At 41.2% G+C, this 24,744-nt stretch overlaps 1 protein-coding gene across 1 annotated transcript in view; it reads left to right on the forward strand.

Annotated features, from left to right (window-relative positions):
• Positions 1–832: 832 nt before the first annotated feature.
• Positions 833–24,744, forward strand: part of slc8a4b (solute carrier family 8 member 4b) — a 159,806-nt gene continuing 135,894 nt past the window's right edge. The window contains exon 1 of the mRNA XM_074661905.1: positions 833–965. The gene's annotated coding sequence lies outside the window, so the exon portion shown is untranslated. The remainder of the gene's footprint in view (positions 966–24,744) is intronic.

Genomic DNA, 24,744 nt, shown 5'->3' on the forward strand with positions numbered 1-24,744 from the left:
ATACACGGTGTCACCTTCTAAAGTTGGTAGCTCAAGATTGATGGATATAAAAAATAAATAAATACTATTTTGCAACACTGCAAAATCCCTGAGTAAATATTTTGCTTAGCCTCTATCAAAAATTAGAGTTGTCCTTATAGGATCATGAAAGAACCCTAAATGATATTCCACAAAAAATATTATCAAGAAAAATCCCAAACTATTGTTTTTACTTTCTTTAAGTTGCTTATTTTCTTTAGTTTTTACAGCATTAAATTTGATACATTTTTACTTTTTCATTGACCATCTGATGCTTCATTGTGAAAATAAACCATGATGTGAACAATTGTTGGCCCAGCCTTAAACTTTGCCTGAACCTCATCCATCTTTTGTCGTTGTTCTTCCTTTACACATCTACTGCTTTAAAGCTCTACGCTGCATTTACTACTTCTGTTCCTCTTCTCACCACTCTCACCTCTCCCCTCTCCAATGATCTATGTTTATCAGTGATGCTGCTGGGAGTGCACGCTCCTTTGGTTCACATTTCTCCCAACACACACTTCCCCAAAGGCACGAACACACCCAATAATAGCGGTTGTCTGGCGCTCTACCTTTCCTCTCCACTCCTGCTCACATCAGCGCATCCTTCCATCCATGGTCTATCCATCTCTCTCTCTTTTTTATTCCTGAGTTCCATCTTTCTTCGTCCTCCTCTGTCTTCTTGTTCTGCAAGGGAGAGGAGGGAGGAGATGCTCTTTGCCAGAGAGAGAGGCAGAGGGAGAGAGAGGAGTAAGTACAGGGAGGGCATCGAGAGCGCGCGAAGGGAAGTGAGCGCGCTCAGTAGCCGCCGTCGCTTCAGAGGAGGAGACGTTTATTCAGCTGCTGAATGAGGAACGGGACGGAGGGAAGGATGAACAGAAGAGAACAGGATGAGTGAATGAATGAATGAACGGATCTCAACCTGGGATTCTTCCAGACTGCTACCGGTAAGAGGACGCAAGCGTGTGTCATAGTTGTTGCTAATGAGAAACACAGTTTGTTGTGATTGTTTCAGTTTCTTAATTAATTACACGGAAGCTTTGTTTTTCTCTTGAACGTGACAATCGGTGTGGAAGAAGTGTTCACATGTTTGAAGCGCGAGGTTCAGTCACTTTGGCACCCGGTTAGTTGCAGCGGGTGGTGTAATTTGCACAGATCGGTGCATGCGTGCGTAAATAAGGAGCACACAACCTGTCAGGAAGATCAGGGGGAGGGAGAACAGGAGAGAGGAGGGAAGGAAAGGGAAAGTGATGGCAAAGCAAAGGGGTAAATCACGGATGAATGCGCGGACACCAGGCAGCTAGGGGGGTCTTTCCCAGGTGCGACACCGCAGAGCCCTGCCCTGTCCGGGAGACGCCTTCAAGCAGCGCTCCAATTAAGGCGCGCGGTCTCCACATGTGTAGAGAAGATAACGCCTCGGTGGGTAGACGCGGAGTGAAAGGTGCAGGAAGGCTGTGGACCGCGCAGGAGGTGCAGCTGGCGGCCGGTGAGGGAGGATAAGACCAGGTTCAGGTGGCGTGAGCACACTGGGGTCTGGAGTGACTGCGCACCGGGTCAGGGTGCAGGACGGGGATGGATGGCCACTGCGGGGAACAGCAGTCAAACAGAATGTTAAATACCGACAGTGAACTCTGTACGGTTAGTTGAGGAAACAACAAAGATGAAATGCTGTTTGACATCCAATTCTGACACTTTTTTTCTCTTCTCCCATCAGTCATTATATAGGCTAAATAATTTAATACATAGCCTACTATTTATTGCAGGTGATGATGTTGTTGCTGCTGATCATAAATACTTGATTAGTAGTTTCGTTTTATAAAGTCTTTTTTTATTTAATTAAAAAAAAAATACAAAGGTAAAAAAAAATACTAGGAAAATTTATTGTATCATGAAAGCAAATCACATTTTATTAACTGTGTCATTGACTTCTGTTGTCATTTTTTATTATATCTGCATGTTTGTTTTTATTTATTTATTTATTATTTGCCATGCATGATCTTCACATTAGTGTTGATATTAGCATATGTGCCGCCTTCTCATCACCTTGTCATGTGTAGCCTGAAGAACTCTAACCTCAAAGGGTTGCAATTAAAGTTTGATGGACTGGTTGTCAGGGGTGTTGACATATGATGGAGATGAATATTGACGGTGTGATGGTGGTGGTGGTGATCAGGAGGATGATGGTGATGGTGGTTATAATGGAGTTGATGGTGTGGAGGATGGTGAACTTAATGAGAAGAGAATCATGATAATTGCTTGTGCTTGTGGTGGTGGTTTTGATGATGAGGAATATGGTGATGATTATGCTATAGCGAGGATGATTGCCCTGATAGTTTTAAGCTTATTCGGTTCAAAGCAAAGCTGTATTGTGTCAGACGGTGAATGGACTGCACACTCTCTGAGCCTTTTAGATCGACAGACCACTTAAAGTGCTTCAGACTGCGATGGCGTTGATAATAATCCCACTGATAATGATGATAATGACGATAATGGTAACCCCAGATGGAAATTTCAATGGTGATCATTTTCTTTTTCTAAAATTAGCTGAACTTGAAATTAGGTAGAAGCCGGTGGACCCGATTCATAATGGTAAATTATTAACACAAGACATGTCATTCTCTCAATAATTCAAGCGCACAAGCTGTCCAAAGAAATGGGCTATTGTCATTTAAGTATCTTTAACCATCTCAAGCTTACATCAGCAACAATAAGTCTCTGTGTTAAGCAACTTTGATGTCATCTTGCTTTAAACATTAAAGAAATGCTAAAAGACACTTAGCTATTTTAAGTTATGTTATGATGAGATGTAAATGGCACAAAAAAATAACTTTTAAAGGCAATGATTCTTTGTCCGTTGACATGAGTGTCAGAGCTCTTATTTGAGAGAGGAAAAATTGCTTATGTGTTGCTTTTTACATACTCAGTCACAGCCACAGTGTGTTTTGGGCTTCCCTGTCGTTCCTGTAGGTTTTGGTCCATCCGTCCAGTTAGCTATTTAAATGAAGCTGTGGCTGTAAATGACGAAAAAGCCAAATAAACCAAGTGTTTACATAGAAAACAACAAACAGTGGTTTGTAGGTTTTATAAAAGGACCTTTACAGAGAAATGTCAATACTGACATTAATTTGGTCAGGCTGTAACATTTATAGTTTGATGTGTGCTGTTTGTGAAGCATACAATGCATGCTGCCCACGTACCTGCTTAGTCTCTACATGTTTATGTTGATGCCAAAAATATACAACTCTCTCCTCTCTCTCAGTCTCTCTCTCTGTCTCTCTCTCAGTCTCTTGTCTGTGGCTTCCTTTCCAGCGACTGTATCCTCAACTAATCCATTAATGACTTAAACAACACACTCACTTCTCCGCTGGAAAAAAGGTGGTTACCCACAACTTGGCCTCTATTCTTGTCCGTGTTAATCTGGTTATGTGTATCACTGGCACTGGTCTCTGGTGACTTGTGTCATTCCCGATTACTGACCTCTGGGATCCCGCTACTGTCAGCATAGCGTGTCTGGCTGGTAGCTGGGAGGGACAGGAAAGTCCCTTTGGTCATAATCCTCTTCTTTCCTTTGTGTGTGTGTGTGCGTGTGTGTGTGTGTTTGTGTGTTACATGCTGTCCGTAAAGCCAGTGGGGGTTGTTAGCCCTGGAGATGGATGTCTTGTGTTGTGAATGGTGAACTCTGAAGAAGATGATGTTGACAATGACGGGGAAGAAGGAAAAAAGAATGAATCATGTTGCCAGGAGCAGAGGCCTCCACAAAGGTTATCAGGGGAGAACTGATGTTTGAAAAGACTTTAGGCTACATGAACTTTTTTTTTTCAATCAATTTCTTCATTGAACAATTGATCAGGCATATGCTTTGTTTGCTGTGCTCTAAACAAGAGTGGGTTGTTGCTTAAGGTTACACCTATAATTGTAAATTCACAAACCAATTATTTTCTGATCCCTGCAGGGCTTTAACAGTTCTTTCATAGCATTTGCATTTTTGATTCTGAAAGTCAGAGCCTAATAGACTCCCACCCCCTGCTTCGTTGGCAGCAGGGATGTTAAAAATATTCAGAATTCAATCGACTCATTTATTAATCACAAGTTTTTGTAAACTTTGAGAGAGAGAGGGAGTATAATAAATCACAAATTATTTTAACAGTGTTAGCGATGTGGAGCTGTGAGCTCATCTACACAGGTCTACAGTGATAATGAGACATCGATTGATCAGGGATCGACCCATCCTTACATATGAAACTGATCTTATATCCCTCTGGGAAGGTCTGACAGCCAGCCATTGTTGCTTTTTGCCCTGAGACATAAAACTCAGGACACTTCATTGGTTGTTTAAGTTAAAACATTAAGATTTTATTGTTTCAAAGGGATTGTTCAATGATTTTCAATAAAATAAGAGTGGAACATTGAAAGCCTATGCTGTCAGTTATAAAAAATAAAAAGTAAAAATTGGTATCAGCCCAAATTGGTATCAGCAGGTGAGGCTTTTGAAAGATCGGTGATCGACCAGAAAATTGTGATTGGTGCACCTCTTGTTTACTCTATTCCAAAGGGTTTCAGCTCATTGGAGCTGTGTTGCACCTTCCTCTGTATTTTTATGCATTGTTTTATGGTTTGCTTTTTTATGCTGTTATTTTTGGCACTGCTGTTAAGTACTCTGGGTTCCTTTATGCTTATTGTAAAAGGCAAAAGAAATAAATATTGATTGATTGATTGATAGGTGATGACAACCAGGGATGCAACAGTATGCCATAAAATATCCTGTCTGTTCTGCATGGGACAGTTCACCTTCATGGACAGGGGGGTTTTCATTTTGCAAATTAATCGAGCGTGTGTTTGTCTAGTTTGGGTCACTAAAGTTTATTTTGACTCTGAATGAAAACATCAAGAACCGACAGAGTTCATTCAAAGCTTTTAAGATATCTAAGGTTTTTTTTTTTTTAACTGACTTTTTGTTTCTCATGCTGTTATTTCTCTCTCCTATAGCATCTAAAACAACTACATGCAAATTATGGAATGGCATCATGTAGCAACTTTTGGCAACTTCTGGGACAGCCAACAAGCTTTTTCCATTCGAATGTGTTGCAATTAGTAACTTTTAACCTGTAAAAAAAGTGCACTTTTCAGTGAACCAGTTATGCTGGAATTTGTTTACTGTGAAATACCCTTTTTTGCTGACAGGCAATATAAAGAGATGATTTTTTGGGGGGTAAAGTTGTTCTCTGTATGAGAAAACAAACCAAAATCAAACCCAAACCTGTGGGTCAAAGACCGAACAGTCGGTCGCCTGTACTGTTGTAACACTAATGACAACACAGTATGTGTGATAGTGTTTTGGCAAAGGCAGAATGACAGCGCGTCAACAAATAAAATTTACACAATGCTATTGATGTGATTAATCGAGCTAGACAGACCAAGACTCAGCTGCAAAAAACACAGTAAAGAGTTTTTTAACTGTTGATGAAGGAAGAGTTCCTGAGTAGGTCGTATCAAATAGGTCTCTCTGTATTTCAAACCTCCTTGATGTAATGGAACACACATAATAGTTAGCATCACAGCGAAAGGTTTCTGTTAGCGAGGAAAACCACAAAGTAAGGCCTTCTGACTCTGAAGAGTTGTGTGACCTTCTCAGAAGAAGAGTTATTACATTCTGTTATGTTTGAAATAAGTAGCTGTCCCCTGGCTGCTTTAGAAAAACTTATAAGTGTTTTTTGGTTTACAGCTCCTTTCCCCAAACCTTAGAATTTCATGGTCAGTTTTTCTGCAGGCGCATTGAGGATGCTAGCTGATGAGCTAGCCTTTTTTGACCTCGCAAAGGAACACAAATGTGTCATGGGATGTGTCATGAATCAAAAAGCCCAGCCATCACCTTTCACCTGTGGTGACTGCCCCTTTAATCAGGGTAATTTCCGGAGGCTTTTTAATCTTAGTGCAACCTTACTGTGAGTCCCACCTTAAGGCTTTAAGAGGCATGGCATTCTGCCTACAGGTTGATTAATTAAGTCCCTATAACAATGGATGATAAGGACAGTGATAGATCACTGGGTTCATCTCCTCTGGCTGTGACACAAAGTCACCGGCCAACTCTATTTTACTTTATTTTATGTGCTCTTTGACATTCATAGTAGCTGGCACGTAAAGTGCTACCTGCTCAGCCCAAATGCATGACACCTAATAGACACTCAACACTTACTCGACTTGAGTCTACACTGACATACTGTCAACCAAGTCTGTCAAGCCCTGAGCTTTGCAGCCAGTGCAGGTATTCATTAAAATTTAGCTCAGAATTGTTAAAATATGACATTTCTTATTACACAATATATATATAAGTGTATGATCAGGGTAATTCACCTCTACAAAGAATGAGAGGAAATGTAATACTTTGCTTTACAAAACTAAAGCAGTTTTCAGACGTTGCATGGGTGTATCACCTTCTGAGATAAACAAACCAATAAAAATGAGAAGTGCAGACTGGGTACTGCTCAGATTTCACTCATGGGGCCGACCAGGTTGGCGGGGCCTCTCACATCATTCATTCCACTCCGTTTCCAATCACTCCCAAAGCATCACTTTAGGGGTTCATTTGACACATTTATTGCCAAAGGGTGTGATTTCCAAGCTGGGCAGCAGTTTGTGATGTACCAACAGTGATCTCACTTGCACAGCGGACTGATTTGGCCCTCACACTTGTGTATCTCACTTAGTCCTTTAGAGGTAAAGTGGCAGATGATGAACTGAGTCCTTAATAGCCTTCAGCACTGAATGCAGCATGCACCATTTTACTCCGTCCTCATATTGACCAAATGTGAGCTGTCATTAATACTCTCACCACATCTGCTATTTGTACTTTACTGTTTGTTGTATTTGCATTTTTCTAATTCACTTCCAGTTTAACTGTGGGTCTCTTCCAAAGTCTATTTAGTCATGTCTAGCCAGGTTAGGGTTTTATCTTTTTTTAAGCACTGACAACAAGGCTCCATTTCTAAAATCAAAAAGCTCATATTCATAAAAATCTGTCATAGAGAGTAAACAAATATGTGAACCGGAGAGCACAACTACAGGTAAACAAATATCACGTCACTGTTTCATCTTGTGGCTTTTGACACACTGAGAAAGAGTAAGCTTATTTTTTAGTTGAGTTTTTTTAATCTAGAGAAAAGTAGAATATTTGTTGAACAAAAGTATTTAAATGACTTAGGATGATACAAACAAAAAAAGGTTCAAAAATAGTTTCATTAATTCCTTTAAAAAGAGCCTATTATTATCTCATTGTCTGTACCATCCATAGCGACACTGTAATCTGAAAATATTTTAACTCAGCTGCTCATATTCACATTAAACTGGATGTCTGATGATGTTTAAAGAAATAAAATAAGGTGTGCAGGACTAAGTGAATCCTGCAAAGCTGCACATGTCGGAGTTTTTTGCCTCTTCACCAGGTGTGAAACAAAATATTGATAGAGTGAATCATTAATCTTCTGTCTGTGTGATTTAAATATAATGTCATTGTTCATGTATTAAAAAAAAATACAGCGCTCTGAACAAAACTTCTTGCCAGCTCTTCATGACTCCCAAGGATGGCATAGATAACACAAAAGAAGGCAATGTCAGCGAAAGTAACTGGCAGAACAAGAAGAAGTTGACAGAGGAAGAATTTGGGACTCTGCGACCAAAAAGAAATAAATAAAACCCTATTCCAGTTCTTCGTGCCAGCATGAGATAAAAGGTGGAGGATGCGCTCATCTGCAATGATTGGACTTCACATACCACGAAGCTCTATTTGACAGTTATTGCCCATTTCAGTGATAAGTGAGAAATGCATTGCTGGGTGCTACAAACTGGTGTGATGCAAGAGACTTTTCACTGATGCTCATGTAGCAGAAGTTTTAGTGAAGGCTACAGAGGTATTGAAGCTGACTGAAAAAGACTCTGTTGAGCACATCAAAATGTATTTCTTTCTAAATTTGCCTTTGATACGTGACATTTCTTTTTAATGCAAGGTGTCCTGCTGTTGTGTTGTTCTGTAATGTAATTTGTAGACCTACATTGTTTTGTCACAGTATGATTGTGAAGGGCAATATGCACTCATTGGCCACTTTATTAGGTACACCTTGCTAGTACCAGGTTGGACCCCCTTTTGCCTGCAGAACTGCCTTAATCCTTCATGGCATAGATTCAACAAAGTACTGGAAACATTCCTCAGAGAGTTTGGTCCATATTGACATGATAGCATCACACAGTTGCTGCAGATTTGTCGGCTGAACATCCATGATGAGAATCTCCCGTTCCACCACATCCCAAAGGTGCTCTATTGGATTGAGATCCGGGGACTGTGGAGGACATTTAAGTACAGTGAACTCATTGTCATGTTGAAGAAACCAGTCTGAGATGATTCCAGCTTTATGACATGGAGCGTTATCCTGCTGGAAGTAACCATCAGAAGATGGGTACACTGTGGTCATAAAGGGATGGACATGGTCAGCAACAATACTCAGGTAGGCTGTGGACTTTAAACCAGCCTGAACCGTTGATACAAGGCAGGATGGATCCATGCTTTCATGTTGTTGACGCCAAATTCTGACCCTACCATCTGAATGTGGAGCAGAAATCCAGACTCATCAGACCAGGCAACGTTTTTCCAATCTGCTATTGTCCAGTTTTGGTGTTGCTGTGTGAATTGTAGCCTCAGTTTCCTGTTCTTAGCTGACAGGAGGGTCACCCGGTGTGGTCTTCTGCTGCTGTAGCCCATCTGCCTCAAGGTTGGACGTGTTGTGTGTTCAGAGATGCTCTTCTGCAGACCTCGGTTGTAACCAGTGGTTATTTTAGTCACTGTTGCCTTTCCATCTGCTCCAACCAGTCTGTCCATTCTCCTCTGACCTCTGGCATCAACAAGGCATTTTGTCCCACAGAACTGCTGCTCAATGGATATTTTCTCTTTTTGGGACCATTCTCTGTAAACCCTAGAGATGGCTGTGGGTAAAAATCCCAGTAGATCAGCAGTTTCTGAAATACTCAGTTTGAACTGCAGCAGATCATCTTGACCATGTCTACATGCCTGAACATATTGAGTTGTTGCCATGTGATTGGCTGATTAGAAATTTGCGCTAACGGGCAGTTGGACAGGTGTGCCTAACACCTGCCTGGACCCTATCCTGCTTGTCAGCGAGTATTTCTTTGTGGATATGGACTGATTTACAGTGGAAGTAGGTAAAAGTCAAACAACTTCTCGAGCATTTATGGCCATGCAGTGTGCTGCCCTCTGTGCTGCCAGTAGTTACAAATCATGATCCCTCCATATCACAAAAAGGGATTTTCTTCTGTAAGGTGGGATGTTCTGAGAAAAACTGATGTCTAAAGCAAAAAATGATAAGAGTATTATTTTTGAGAAGCAGCAGGTTTTACTTATGTGTGTCAATCAAACTATCAATAATCTGCAGGTGAGCAAAAAATCATTTGTTTGTGTAATCAGACATGGGGGAGTTTGCCAGAACCCTTGTCCAGGATGTCTCCTTCATCTTTAGAGATTACCTTCAGTCGCACATGACTGCGACCACTCACTGTCTTCCTCACTGTCCTTGAGTCATGGAGGCCACACGTAGCTACACTCAGGATTGAGCAGGCAGACATCTGAAAAAGTGCACCAACATTTGAACACATTCCCTTGCAGGAACACCCCGTAACTGACAGACTTACATTTCCAGGCAGACAAAAACAAAACAGAAAAGCTTGATGCACCCTCACTGCTGTCCCGCCAGATGATGTTTAAAGATGAGCAGGGCATTGATATGCAGAGAAGCTCACCCTGCTGCTGCTGCTAAAAATAGAAAACACCAAGGTGGAGGGAACCATTTGTTTTATGAGGAACCCAAGTCTGTGACACACACATTTGGACTGGTGTGTGTGTGAGACAGTGACTGTGTCTGTGAACAAGTCTTTTTCTGTGCCTGTAGCTGTGTTTGTGATCTGCATGCCCAGGGCAAACTGTCCCGGCGATGCTTTTATTGTTGTCATTGCCTTAAATAACATGCTGTGAATTTCTTGATGCTTGGCAGCACGAGAAACGGCTAAGTGTTGAAAAGTGACGTTGTTGGTTACAGTTTCTGAGGGATAAAGGGAGAGACAGAAGGAAGGAAAAAAAAAACATTGGTCTGTCTTTTTTTCAGTTGCTCTCCAAGGCCAGCCTCTACACAATCTGCTCTTTTGAATTCATGAACGACATGCTTAATGTGAAATGGACAATCACACACGTGTCCAATCAGCTGTGAAAATGGGCTCAGAAGAAGAATCCACCAGCCAGCAAAGCTTCTCTGAGTGGATGGGTTTTAAAGCAATGTCTTTTTTGGGTGGATTCAGAGGCATTAGGCTACATCGAGGAGATTGTGAGTCTCTCTGGAGCAGCTACTGGTTGTGGTACAGAAGACGCAGGTTTTTTTTGGAGGCAGGGATTTATTCCCTGGTGGTTTCCTTCTGACTCCCTCCACCTCCTCCCCCTTTTTTCTTTGCTCTGTCATTTTTCTTTCTGTTCCCCCTCCACCCTGTTTGTACAGCCTTACTCTTTAATTTTCTGCTGTCTCCATGTCTGCCCCACTCTCTCTGACCTATCTCTGGTTTGGCTCTATTCAATCTCTCTCTGTCTCTCACTGTCTCTCTATGTCAGAAACATGTAAAATGGCATTATGTTTTAGTGGCACAGTTTAAACTACCAAATAAAACGATGGATGACAAGATAGGTCTCTAAAAGTGAAGCCAAAGGGTTTTATAAAATCTCAGATTTTTCTCCATTTTTTCCCATCTCTCAAAGAAAACGATAAATACACACGACAGAGAAAACTTGCAACTAACGCCTCTGTTTTGAAGCTGAGATCTTTTTGTTGTGCTGCTGCCTTTTGTTGGAATGGGCCTTGTTCCACGCCAAACCACTGATAACTACAGTGGCCGGTGGGTGTCAGACGATTCACAAAAGCTACATCAGGAATGCAAGAGCAAAAACACAAATGCAAACGCCACAACACAAGGGAATTTCCGCAGCAATGGAAATTAAAAGAGGTTACTTATCCAAACAGACACAGAAAAGTTTTAAGAACAAGTAAATGATTAACTTCATCTATAATAAATAGGGGTGTAGCTGTCGCCGTCAGAGTATCATAGGTTGCCATGGCAACGCCCAAAGCCACAAAACGAAACAATTTTATTTAATAAGATTTCTTTTTGTCCTCTTAACTTCCATTGTGGCTGCACTTCTGTTGTGTTGTAGTAGACAACTGTTTTGGGAACAAACATCTCGTTCTCGTTAGCGGTAGCCATGTTGTTGCTGAGTGTGCATCTCAGTGAAGGACGGGGGGACTACAGACTCCTTAGGGCAAAAGGTGCACTGTAGCAAGAAAAGAATAAAACACTTCAAAGTCTTTATTTTTGAAAAACCATCCACAACAAAAAAAATGTGTTAATCAATAAAAATCGGTTAGTACTGAGTAGGGTACTGTAGGCTGCCTAACTGACTGCCTACAATACTCTGGCTCCTCCATGTTGACTAATGGAGCAATACAAGGAACTGTAAAGCCAAATTAAATGTCAGATTCCTTTTCAAGAATATTGTTCTTTAGTCATTACAATTCTTTTTCATCTTAATAATAACTACATTATGTTTATTGTCTGAGGAAACAGAATTTGAAAGATTCCAAACTCAGTACATGGGGCGTTACGTTAAATTCGTATCAACACGTGTGCATGTGTCGACCACGCAGGCTACCTGTTACCGCTGCTCCTGTTACCAAATTTCCCTCTGGGATTAGTGAAGTATTTCTGATTTTGATATTGCGGGATTTACGTGGAGAAGTCTATCTGGTGTCAGGTTATCCATCATTGTTGTTTAAATGTGTGAGCTTGAATAGTTCATGAAAAGTGGTTTAGAAATATTTGCTGCTCTTTTGGTAACTTGCCATCACAGATTGAAAGAAAAGGGAGAATAGAAGAATGATCTGTTTGAGCTGTCCTTCTGTTCTGGTTGTTTGGTGTGAGGCGCTGTCCATGGTGCTGATGTGATTGTCGTGATACCATGTTGTTACTGCCTTTTGACTCTGACCCTGCACTAAAATCATCAGTCTTCAGACCGTGTATGAAATGTAAGGTTCAATTCTTTTTTAACGACATAATTTTTGCAAAGGCCACTTTTACTATGAACAAAAGACTGCCCTGTCATAAAGCTGCCAAAGTGTCTCAAAGTGCCTGTCTGCTCACAGCAGGTGAAGCTCTTCCAATGTGGCGTTGGTGTCTGATGTTAGCTTCGTTAGCCATGTCTGGGAATAGCATGATGCTACTCTGCCCTCTGGTATTCCCTCTGTTGCTGGGTTAGCACAGCTAGCTTGTCCATCTTATTGGAGATAGATCTTACGTTCCCAATTACGATGGATGGAAGGACAGGTTCATGTCGTCACTTCTTAGCTCACACCTGAGAACCAGCACGTCATCCTCACCTCCTTCTCCTCACCTTGTGGGAAGACATCAGGCCTTACACCAGTTAGCATTGACATGCTACAGGCTGCTAACAGCTGAGCTCACATGTAAACAATGCAGCCATGGTTACATGTAGGGTCTCCAGACAAACACAGGAGAAAAAGTAGTAAAAATATCACTGAAGCCACAAAAAGTTTGGTGTCCATGACCAACAAATGAGCCATACAAAGTAATGATCCACTCCAAATACAAAGATTATGAAAAAGAGACGAAAAAATTACAAGAAACAGACAAAGAAGAGAGAGCTTCTGAAAAAGGCAGCCATAGCCAACAGGGCGGCACCTAGCGGTCATGTGCTGCAATTTCTCAGTGGTATTTATTCTAACATTACGATGAGGCAAAAATAATCTATAAGGACTGCAACTGCAAATTCTGAGCATACATGGTTGTTGGTCCAACACTCTGGCCCCATTTAACACATACGTGCAGAACAGCACTGAACAGGTTGAGAATCAAGTGCATGAAAGAGCTCTAACATTCAAACTTAACGTCCATCAACAATACTTTTGTACCTGAAAAAAAGCTGAAATGGCTTCATGTTTTGTATTTTCTTCTGCCTCGCTGCAGTAACGGCCCCGGGTCAAGCACTTAAAGATGGTTATACTCTCCCAAACAGCTACTCTAACAAACTCAAAGTGGAGAGAGGGATATGATGAAAAAATAAGGATTGAGTTTTTCCACATGGTAGCAGTTTTTTTTTCTCCACCTTCACTTTGTGAAAAAAATATTTCATAACCCCCCAGTCGAGTAAAAGCAGAGGAATAAAAAGATAAAATTCCCACAGTGTTATGAACAATTCTCCACATATTTAGAAATGTTCTGCATTTTAAGAGCACACAAAGCTGTGAAAACAGCATTCATATAATCAATAACCCAGCTTGCCTATTTACTCACCACCACATGATGAACAGAACGCCAATATTCACTCAGCTTCTGCTCTGCTGTATTCTCCACCATGTCTTGATGGGAAAATCTGTAAGATTAGCTGCTAAATGCTTCCATTTGTTCACATTAAATCCTCTGTTTGGTACAGCAGAGGCAGTGTACTTTGCGTTTCTGGAAACAGCTGCCATCTTCTGCTCGAAACGAAGTCTGCGACAGCGGCGATAGTGATGCAAAACATTGCTAGGCTTCAAACCAAAACAATGAGCTGAAAGATACCAAATGGCTCTGTTAAGCAGGGGGGCACTGCAGAGCTGGTGATAACTCTCTGTGGAAGAGTGACTGTAGTGATTCAAAACACTGAACTGCAGACCTTAAAGCTAAAACATGCTGTAGATTTGTTCTGAATTCTCAAGATTTGTCACCATGAACATCCTCTGTCAAGTTAACATACTTGTTCTGCTCATTGTTAATATCAAAATATGGATTACTGCAGCTTTAGAGTCACAAAAAAATCTCTTTTCTGTCATCTTCTAGACCAGTTAGACTGACATTGCCTTTTTGGTTTCTCTCCGTCTACCACTTTACTGTCATTTTCATTTCCTTCCACCTCTACACCCTTGCTCTTTTCCGTCCTGCCGTGCACTCTCTTCTGCTCCTACAGTGTTTTCTTTTTCCCTCGTCAGGTTTACTCCTGTCTGTCTTTTTCTATCAGTCTCTTTCCTGTTCTGTCCTCTCACATCCCTTAATCCCCCCGTTGGTCTCGCTTCCTCTGCTCTCGCTCCCTTTAGCCTTCCAGCTCCAAATACTCTCCACAGCCTCTTCACCTGTGCCCTCCTCCATCCTCTTTCTGTCACTCCACTCCTAGGTTGTTGTTTTTTTCTCTATCCTCTCATCCTCAACCCTTTTCTCAATTTCCAGCATGGGTCCTTGTTACTGTCTCCTCCTGCCTAGCTCAGTATCCCCTCAGAGATTGTGCTCTGCCCTGTCCTAAAATGCTTCATCTTGCATCATATTCCATAATTTACTTATCTGTTTTAGTCTTTTATTTCCCTGCTGCTGTATCCCTCTCTTGCTTGGCCTCATCCCCTATTCATTTGTGTGTAATCTGTCACAGCAGCATAAACCCAAACCTTGCTTATGTAATCTGATAAGACCACACACACACATGCACACAGAAGTACACAGATACACACACTTCCCTTCCATGTTGCATGCATGACTGCAGGCTGCTGCTGCATGCGATGTGTTTGTGACGGTGTGTTCACGAGTGCATGCATGTGTGACTGTGATCTTGCAAGTGTCAGCTTCACTGGACCGGCTGGTTTGTCTGTTTTAGTGCGTGGCCTGTCGTGTCTGCTGATGTATCTGATTGGATTAGAGGAGGGGATGAGGATCAAAAGTGATCGAGCAATGGACGGGATCGCAGTGGAATAAATAAAATGAAGCAGGAGTGGATGGCGGTTGTTTCTAAATGCTTATAATCCACTCTGTTGTCATGCTATATCAGTCGCTCTGCTTAGCTTTTTCACTCAGCTAACACACATCCCAACCACTGCTGTGTGAATACAACAGAAAGGGAGATTTTTCTCCTTGAAACTGCTTAAATTTTCAGCTATTCATAGTTTTCTTTGAGTTTGTGGATTGTCGATGTCTTTTTAAAACCCCTCAGACTAGGGATGCACTGATTCAACTTTTCTGGTCCTGATAGCAATACCTGTGCTTTGGATATGGACCAATGCCCAACAATAATAACCTGCGTGACCTACTGTGGGCCACTTGCAGAGGCTGTTTGTCTAAAACTATAACTATAACTTCCTGGGGGTTCAATTCCAGCTCCTGAAGTCACATGCCGAAGTGTCGTTGAGCAAGACACTGAACCCCAAATTGCTCCCACTCTTGGTCAGTGGTGTGTGAATGTGTTAGTTAAAACTGATGGCTCCCTGTAGAAACCTTTGCCATCAGTGTGTGACTGTGGTCTGAGAAACTACAAAAGCGCTATACAAGTACAGGATGGGCCAGAAAGATTTACTCATTGTTTTTTCTGCATTATCCAAAAATGCTTGCAGACAAATACAACAAACATTGAACACAGTGTCTATACTTTATTCTCTGTCACCAAAAAGACTTACATCTCAATATGGCCGCCCTTTGCTCTTATCATAGCCTGGAGACGACCTGGCACTGCCTGGCATGAGCGCCGCACTGTTTCTGCATCAAGTTTTGACCATGACTTCATCAGAGCTGTCTTCAAAGCGGTGACACTGCTGTGAGATACTCTTAAGACCTCCCTCTCTCCAGGATAGACCAGATCCCAAAGTCCATTGGATTTGGACTTGACGGAGGCCACATGTTCTTGTCCCAGAAGCCAGGAAAGTGCTGCTTGCACCAGGCCTGTGCGACACTGGATGTGTGAGCTGCTGCACCATCTAGTGTGAAGACAAACTGGTTTCCAAACGCATTGGTACACCAAGGCAACACTTTTTCTTCAAGCATTTGAAGGAACACCTGGCTGTTCACTTTCACACCCTCCTGAATGAAGACCAAAGGAGACTTTGAGCCATCAGATGCAGCAGCAGCTCACACCATGACTCCAGCTGGCTTCTGTGCACTATGTGTATAAACCCTGTCAGTCTGGGAACTGACCACTGCCTGATCGATGAAGATCTTCTCATCAGACCAAACCAGATCTTTGTCTGTGGCTCTCTGGATCTCCTGCAGCATCATTTACCCCCTGTCAAGCTGTTTTTTCTTAGAAGCTGCTGAAACTAGTTGTCTGTGTTGCATTTTTAGTGCTTTGATGATTCTTCTCAGTGAAGTTCTTGAGATGTTCACTTCCTTTTCTGTTGCCCTCATGCTCCTTTAGAGGATTCCTTTGGATTCTCTTCCTCATCATCTCAACAACCCTTTTGATCCGGACTGAACGTTTTCTTCCAGGGATTGGCTTGCTGGTGGTGTTACTAGTCTCCTTGTATCGTTTCATGACATTAGGAGTAAACAAATGAACTCGGGTACATCAAAAGCTATACCTTTTAAGAGAAACTATCCAAAATTTTAAGTTTCTAGGACAAAAGCTAAGCAAACAAAATAGAGATATACGATGGGTAAATCTTTCTGGCCCACCCAGCACTGGTCCATTTACCATTTACCATTATGCTGCATGTCACCCTTGTTGTTGTCAGTGTATCGAAAGCGAAATGCCTCCACACCACAGAGCCTTTGCTGTTAGCCGCTGCCATGCTAGCATACCTCTTTTCTTGACAGCTGCATGCATGTGATGTCATACGAGTTTGTAAAAAGGCATAGAGCTGGTGTCCTAGATCGGCACCACAAAGCAGCCTTTTCTCACCCTATACCAGAACTGGGATCTATGTATTCTTACCTCAGACCTCAGCAGGAATGATTTCAGGAGGGCATGAGTGCCAGCATGAGTCTGAAAATGAAAAAACAAAGAAGAAATCTTCTGTCTTTTATTCCCTGAAAGTTATTAGTTCTTGTGAAAACACACTTTTCTTCCTTGTGTTGCTGCAGCTAAATGAGAGAGGCCAGAGCAGACTTTGTTTTTGTTGTTTTACATATGAGAAAGCATTGAGCTATTGAGAGAATCAGCTCCATTTAACATCATTAGTTTTAGCCCAGCTCTGTTGGTCCCATTTCCTGAGCACAAACAAATCAAACACGGTCCTGTTATCCATCTGCTCTGTTATCAAACTGCACTGCTTCTTGGCATGACTCACACACTCACACACACACACACACACTCACAGGCGCGCTGATACAGTGAGCCACACCTCTTTTTGGCATTCATCTGTAGGAACAGTAATTTCTCATCACCGCATGGGTATTTACTTTTGAAATTAAAGAAACAGAGGAGAGAGACAGCAGGCGAGTGCCAGCTCTTATGAGCGTGGCTGAGTGCAGAGCCAAAGGACTTGTAAAGTGGACTTACTCCTTAGCTGGAGGACAGCAGTGAGCAGCCACTGGAGCGGGAAGAATGATGAAGATGAGAATTGGCGAAAACAGATAGAGAAAATGAAAGATGGAGTGAAAACAACAAAGGATTTCACCACAGTGGGAGAGAAAACTCAGCAAGGACGGATAAGGATGGAAGTTAATTGAACTGAATCCAACAACCACAAATATCTCCCCCCTCGCGGTGTAGAAGAAGCATTTTGCACATATGCGCCCATCTTGCAGCAAATGCCCCATCCCTTGATGTTACCACTACTGACACTCTGATTCTAAAAAAGTCAGCTCGACTTAATCCTGTGTTCATGGAGCCTTTTCAGAAAAGTGGCAGCTGGTTCCCTCAAACTTGTTTGCTTTTATTGTTTGGAGCTAAAACTGCAAGTCATCTGGAGTGAACATTTGGCAACAACAAATAACCGTGACATGAAAGCTTTTTGTCGAGGTGTGCGGGGTGAATGTAGCGCAAACACTCACAGTCGGAGTGTGAGGATCTCTCAGGATGACTGGTGTATAGTCTCTGTGTGTGTTGGGTAGTGCTTCACTGTATATGGCTATGTCATGGAAAGTGTTTGAGCAGTGTTGTGTCTTTTGTCGTGAGCTGTGTGAGTGTATCTGTATGTGTCATTGGCCCCACAGCAGAACATAGCACTGAAATGAACAGCTTGCAGTGTGTGTGTCCACATATGAAAAGAAATCCATAGCAGTGAAGGGACTCTACAGGATAGTCAGTGTTGGAGCACGTTGAGCAGTTGTGAGTAAGCTAAGTTTAACGCTCACTCTCAGGGTTCATATTCATTTATTTATACAAGATAAGCATGTGTGTTTGAGTGAGTGTGTGCTCTTGAGCTATCTAGCTCCCCCAGGCTCTCTGCTATTCTGTGTGTGTGACATTAGCAAGGGACGGAAGCCTGAGCACCATGCTGCCAGTACCTCTCAGCATCATACACACATACACACACTCACACACAGGGCCAAAAACAAACAAACGGAGGCTGGCAGATACTGGATATGAACATCTGCAATATGACTTACGCTCGGGGAGAGCACAGAGCATGTGTGTCTGTCCACAGGAACAAAATAGATCCATGACTCCCTATCCATAGAAAGCAGGGGGAGATTATGGTGATTGTGTGTTGCATAATACCATATGTGTAATATGCATTATGAGATTGCATACATTACATTATGAGGATTATCTAAAGCCACTGTTTGAAGTCTGTCAGGCTGCCAGGGCCAGTTAGACAGAGGCACTCTCACAGCATGATGTCCACAGCTGCATGAAGCCTACTTTACATCTTTGTGTTTTGTTTGTAACACATTAGAAATCACAAAGATGAACAATGTGTTACATCAAATTACTACAGACATGCCAGAAGAGCCAGGTCATGAGTGAATAAATAGGTTAAGCATACAGAAAAGTGATAAGCCCTTCTACTTCTACACACTACATTGAATCAAATAATCACACTGATTTCAGTCAACTGGGTTTGAGTATTATGCAGCCATGTGGTGTAATACCTGATAATGGATTTACATAAGCAACTGAAACTAAATATACCCAGGTCAATATATATTTGTCTTTAGGAATCACATCAAGACATTTTGTAGCAATCTCTATCTCTGTGAGAACAGACAGTAAGATCCTCTCATAGGATCAAAGTTCTCTTCCTTCACAAAGAGCAGGGATAACCGGTTTCAACCATAGACTGTATATAGAGTGGACAGCGTGGCTCCGACTTTTATCATTGTACGGTTTTGAAGCCAAAATACCCCGTCACAGGTGCAGCCATTGGCAGCAATTGTAGCCGGATTTTGCACAGTAGAGACTGTGAGGAACTTTGGGGGAATCTAAGCGGAGCTGGGTGACAAAAATAATATATATTTTTTTTCTTTCTAGAGTCTAATCACTTCTTGATTCTACCTCCAGACATATTTTACAATCCCCAGAAAAAAATATACCAGAACGGCAGCTGTCAATCATTGTTAAATGTGATGTAAAGCCTAGTTTTTAACCTCATATAACTAATGAAAATGAAACTTTTTGGAAAAAAGAGGACTTTAATACAAGACAGCCGAATGATATCTTCAAATCACCACAACAACTGGACGTGAGAAATGAGGAGTATTCATTTTTTTAACTTTGACCACAAGCCATCTAGACCTATATGCAGCCAGCCACCAGGGGGAGCAGTTTTTGTGGAGGCCTCACCCCGAGCGGAGCAAGCGAACATCCATTGATTTTTACAGTCTATGGTTTCAACTGAGACATGTGGAAGTACGGATGAACAAGGGAGCTTGAGATGTGTTGAGTGGGATCATTTTTTGAGAGAACAGAAACTGACCTGAGGGGTAGGAACCCTGTGTCTGTTAGTTGATACCTTGGTCCAGGAGGCAGCATTGAAGATAAGGATGGAAACTGAATTGGGTATTTTTATGGGTACACCAAATTCCTTCTGTGGTACAAAGTACCAATTCACTTAGAATCAAAAGGTACCTAAGCATCCTTGTGACTGTGAGAGAGTGGAAGAGTAGGTGATATCCATACTGGACATGAACACAGCATTGCAGTGTTATGTATTAAGGACTCCATGTATCAAATAAAAAAACTTAGAAAAGCTCTCAGAGAGCGCAGTACATATATAAATTTCATATTTCATATTCCGGAATTCTTAGTATCCAGAATATTGCCAGGATCTGGATTGTACTTTTACATCTGTCAAAAATTATGTTGACCTTGTCTTGTGTTGTTTTGCAAAGCAATCCAACCATTTATGGTGGCGTTATATACACATATGGTGATCACGGCCCTATCTCACAATGATAAAGAATCTTTTAAAAAAATCCTGGATCCAGACGGTGATCCGGATCACCCCCAAAATGTAATCATTTCTTCCTTATCCCATTTTGAACCTTTCCTGAAAATGTAATCAAAATCCATTTGTTACTTTTTGAGTTATGTTGTTCACAGACAAACAAACAAACAAACAGACGGACAAACAGACAAACTCTCATAAAAACATAACGTCCTTGGCAAAGTAACAAATTAATATGTATTACCCCATAAATGCACAAAAGTACTGAAAATTAGTACTGTTGAGTACCCATACATAGCCTTCTAAAGTGATAAGCTAACAGCATATATTTACCAAACATACTAAATATTGTGCACTTTTAGAAACCCTGCTTAAGTCCCCACAAAATTCTGTATTATTAGTCAAAGAAGTCAACTTTCTACCTCACTCAGTCTGCTGTGTTGAGCAGAATGAGTGAGAGTTGATTCACTGACTAGAAGTGAAATCTATCAGCTATGGTACCATGACAGAACTGAAATGGACCAGACACAGATCCACTTAAATAGTTCCACTCTTTTTCAGATGAGACTTGTTTTGTCGTGTTCTTCCGCCTGCTGTGCTCTAAACAGCTCATAGGGTCTATGTTGTGAATTTCATTGATATGGTGTTAATTTCCGTAATGCATCTCATTCGGATATAATTTTTCACTCAGTGCTGAGGATTATTAGGCAGATAGAGGTATAGCTGTGGTTTTCAACAGCAAACACAGTCCTCTTTGACATGGTCAACACATCTGACACCATAGGTTGTGTCACAATGCAATAAGACACAAACAGGGCCAACATCCACTGTGTTGATGCTAGTTTTTCTAGTAATCTGATTTAACTGCTGGATGTGGAAGGAAGTGGGTGTATTACATTGGATTTCAGTGTGGCAGGGATCTCTGGGTTGTGAGTGAAAGTTGTCAGAGAGTCACTGGTTCCTCGGATTCAGAAAAGTCAAGTTGGTATCAAGTCCCACTCATGACACTGAGCAGTTTTCTTGGTTGGCGTAGGCACCAGGTTTGATATTACTTGCTTTTCAGCTTAACCCTACTCTTTCTTTGTTCACTTTGGTTCATGAAGGTACCCACTCTAATCCACAGAGTACTTGACACGTCATCATGGCTGTTGAACTCACTGTTTTTTTTAGTTTGGGTTCGTCTCTTTTTGGAGACCTGATCTGTTGAGGCAGGCGGGAGAATCTGCACTTTATGAGCACAGTGCAAAAATGAAAATAGCTTTTGGACAGCAATGTAAGGCGCTGAAAAAATTGTTTGAATGTTTTTCATACAACTTGACCTGATTCAGGTTGAAATCCCAAATTAAACCCAGGTAGGGTCACTGTAAATACTTTGAGGCTAATTTTACTGCGAGTCCCTTTTTTTCACTGGCTGACTCCATTCAGTTATCACCCCCCTCCCTCCTGTTTCCAGATCATGTCCTTATAAATGTGGTGTAGTTATTAACCTCCAGCCCCAGGGCCTTGTTAATGAAGTTAATTCTCTGATGTAGGCATAATCTGGAGGTAGAATAAAACATTTATACTCGCTTCACTATTCATCTGTCTGCTGATACTCCATCAGACCTCTCTGGTCCTCACAGCCTAAAGGCCTCACTGACACTTTTCTCATTTCCTCCTCTGTATCCTCTGCGTGCCATTCATCTCTTAGCTGCTCAGTTGTTTTTTCTTCTCCTTACTATCTATGGTTTTACTGCTGTATTCCTCATTGAATCTCTCCACCCCTCTTTCTTTCCCAACATCTTCCCCCATCTTTTCATGGCTGTGCTCCTCTCTGCCTTTGACGAGGTTTACAATCTGTTGCTTGCTTAGATCTTCATCGCAGCTTCAAACATATTTCTAGATGGATCAAAGTAGATATCAAGCATTACACACCCGTTTAAGCAGGCTCACACACATGCATGCAAGCATCACATGAGTGCATAACCATATTCACAGTGAACCTGTTGCGAGTGATTGGCTTCAAAAACTAATATAGATGCTGGTTCTTGTGTTATCTTAAATTTTTCATGCACACTGCACACGAACCCTCCGACTGAAATGACACACATTAGTATGCACAGTGAACATGCATCAAAATGTATGAAGGTGTGAGTGAAATGTGAAAATGGGAACAAACTGATGTGGTTTTCTGTGTAACGGAACACAAAATTGGGTGTTCAGCTGAGTGTGTGATTGCCTGTGTAATGAATGCTTGTTATTCTCAGATCTGCTGGTTAAGTAGGATGTCGGGGAGGGTCGAGCACTTCAAAAGCTCTTTCATGCCTGCTTTGGTCCAGGTCCCATCGACCTCTGGATCTGCGGATCGATTGAGCAGCCTTGATTTAACTCATTTGGGGAAGCAAGAACTCCCTAATTGAACTTTGGAAAGCACTCTCACACATAGGCTTAAAGGATGTGAGGAATTGGACAGGCTCGATGAACAAGCTCTGTACCTACAGGAATACTGTTCTAGTCAGCAAATCCCCTTTTTTTACCAGTCAGTATCATGATTTTCATTCATCTTCTTCTAATGAATTCTGATCTAATGACTTAGATATTTTTAAAAAAGTGAGGATGACAAGAACAAAAGTGTTGCCTCAGCTCCATAAAGATATATGAATGCTATTTTTATGCCTTCAAAGGCATTGAAATAAGACATTATCCAAACATCCTACATGACCATGGCAGTCTTGTCACTTTCTATTTGGCTCAGATTTGGTCTCCACCGGCTGTCCAGAGGAAATACAGGAGAAGTTGTCCTCCATGTGGAAAGTTTAGGACAAGGGTCTACAAACGGCAGATCTTCAGCCTCCTTGTAGTGGCTCCATCTAGCCTTGACATAAAACAAACATTAAAATGAACAAAAGTTTTTTCTTCACTTAATTCTTGTTTAGTTATTTTTGTTTATTTTGTCAACTTTGAGTTCAAGGTGATTCTTTTAATCATTAAATTAAAAAAAAAAGGTTTAACATTTTTTTCAATTGAAATATTAGCAATACCATTTAGCAATTTCACACAAGTATGAAAAAATATTTTAGAGCAGGCTCACACATGCACACTACACTCTCTGGCTATTTTGAAAATAAAGGCTTTAAACCTCTGGTTAAGGGCAACAAATTTACCAGCTTTGTTTTGCCTGTTTAAAGCGTTGCTATAGAGCAATGTTTCAGAAGCATACAACACCTGAGCCATGCTTTTTTTTTTTTGTCTGTCTCCTCCTCTGACATGCTTTCATCCCATTTTGTATCCTTCCACAATTCTCTCTCTGTCTGTCTTTCTGTCTCTGCTTCTTTTCTTCCTTTTATCCTGGAAAGAACAGAGATGCCTCAGGGGTATCCCATAGCTGGTTCTTTTCTGAATATTGAGGATCCCCTCAAAAAACTCCCACAAAATGCTGACAGGAAGAACTTAAATAAGCAAAAGTTCAGCATTGTTTTAACTTTAAATTCTAGAGTTAAAGACAAAAGATCACTTGTTAAATTCATTCACATGGACGGTGTGAAGTGGTGCTTGCTAGTGGTGTGAAGGACATGATGCCTACAGTTTTTTAACCAGCGTGGTTGGGTGATTTTGTTGAACTCCTGGCTGCTGCTGCTGCTGCGAAAAAAGAGGATTGTTTAAGCCCAAGGACTGAAGCAGAACTTAGAAGGTGTGAGGAGAAAAACATGACTTTACACAAGATGATGCAGTATTGGTTAGTTAAACCTCTCTTTTACTTATCAGAACTACTGGATAGGAATTACATATAATCAGTAGATTCAAATTTAGTCCAAATACCAACAAATTCCAGACTAAAGCAAAACTAAAGTCTAGTCTCACCTTTTGAGTAACATTTTTTGTCACTTATTTACAGTATGTATCCTAAATGTACATAGTCTGTGTGTAAACAGGGAGATCCCCACAGACTGATTTGATGTGTGTAATCTGGTTATCCCTGGCGTTGCTCTCTTCTGTTGTTATGGAGTTTCAGTTTGAAGTCATGCTGGAATTTTTCATTTTAGTACACCATCATAATTCATTTATCACAATTCACTGACCATTTCCTTGCACAACTAACAGAATTGGACACTAACCCACACAACCTCTAAAAATGAAAAACTTTTTTTCTGTTTTTCAAAGGTGCTTTATTAGAAAAGTGTGTTGTAAGCGTGCCTTCATTGAGCAGTAGCACCTTTCAGCGCACTTCTACAGAAATCCTGCTTACTATTCTCAAATATTAAAGGTTGAGAGCAGCTCTGAAAACTGCACTGGTATACACTTACATTGCAATTCATGTATTGATATCTAGAAAATATACAAAAGGATGGTTTTCCTTCTTAAGCAAGAGACTTTGAACTGACTTCTACAACTTATCTTATAACAAGTGAGAAAGGAAATCTGTCACTTTAGAATGGAGAATAAAGCATCCTCACATAGTGGTTTATACACATGGATTAATCAGTAACAGCTGGTTGAGTAATGCTGATGACATTTCACCCCATCTGCTAACACAAACAATTTAAAGTTATTGACTCTAGAAAGTTAACTG

Source organism: Halichoeres trimaculatus, unplaced genomic scaffold (genome assembly GCF_033239565.1).
Source record: "Halichoeres trimaculatus isolate MK-OKI-2021-1 unplaced genomic scaffold, fHalTri1.1 fHalTri1_scaffold_22, whole genome shotgun sequence".
Taxonomy (NCBI): Eukaryota; Metazoa; Chordata; class Actinopteri; order Labriformes; family Labridae; genus Halichoeres; species Halichoeres trimaculatus.